The sequence below is a fragment of the Meleagris gallopavo genome, chromosome 14 (genome assembly GCF_000146605.3).
Source record: "Meleagris gallopavo isolate NT-WF06-2002-E0010 breed Aviagen turkey brand Nicholas breeding stock chromosome 14, Turkey_5.1, whole genome shotgun sequence".
Classification (NCBI taxonomy): domain Eukaryota; kingdom Metazoa; phylum Chordata; class Aves; order Galliformes; family Phasianidae; genus Meleagris; species Meleagris gallopavo.
Window position 1 is genome coordinate 2,830,572 of NC_015024.2, and position 913 is coordinate 2,831,484.

General features: G+C 58.8%; 1 protein-coding gene across 1 annotated transcript in view; it reads left to right on the top strand.

The window, feature by feature from the left end:
• The first annotated feature begins 309 nt into the window (after window positions 1–309).
• Window positions 310–913, top strand: part of LOC104913129 (PHD finger protein 7-like) — a 7,248-nt gene continuing 6,644 nt past the window's right edge. Inside the window, exon 1 of the mRNA XM_019619917.1 lies at window positions 310–911. The gene's annotated coding sequence lies outside the window, so the exon portion shown is untranslated. The remainder of the gene's footprint in view (window positions 912–913) is intronic.

The following is a 913-nucleotide window of genomic DNA, read 5'->3' on the forward strand; positions in this document are numbered from 1 at the left end:
CTAACATAGCACCAACATTGGCTTGTTTCTCCCCATGGTTCAGGACTGAGGCCAGTGGGGAAGAAGCATTGATCTGCTTGAGGGCCATACAGAGGGACAGGATGGCTGGCTGGATGCGCTGAGCGCAACTGGATGAGGCCCAAGAAGACCAAGTGCTGGCTGCTGCTCTTTGCTAACAACAACCCCAGGCAACAGCACAGCGCTGCAGCACCGCGCCCAGGTGCCCAAGGAGGCCAAGGGCATCCTGGCTTGTAGCGGAAACGGTGCAGCCAGCAGGAGCAGGAGGTGATCGTGCCCCCGTAGCCGGCACTGGTGAGGCCGCACCTCAAGTACTGTATTCTGTTCCGGGCCCCTCACTGCAAGAAAGACATGGAGGCCCTGCAGTGTGTCCGTGGAAGGGCAACGGGGCAGGAAAGGGTCAGGAACAAAAGTCTCCTGAGGAGCGGCGGAATGAACTGGGGCTGTTCAGTCCGGAGGAGGCTCAGGAGAGGCCTCATTGCTCCCTATAACAGCCTGAAAGGCCTCTTCTCCCAGGTAACAGCGATGGGATGAGAGGGAAGGGCCTCAAGTTGCACCAGGGGAGGTCCCCGTTGGATGTTAGGAAGGACATCTTTGCTGAACGAGCGGTCGGGCACTGGCACAGCTGCCCGGGGAGCGGGGGGAGTCAGCGTCCATGGAGGCGTTCCAGAACCGTGGGGATGTGGCACTGAGGGACGTGGGCAGGTGGGGGGGTGGACGGTGGGACTTGGTGATCTCAGAGGTCTTTGCCAACCACAGAGATTCTGTGATGCTGTGAGTCGAGTCATTTATTGTAACGAGAGGTAATCAGCAGCAAGCAAGCAAAAAAGTCACGGAAACACCTGAACGCTCGATTGGGACACTGAGGGAGCCACAGGCCCGGTAGCATTCAGGT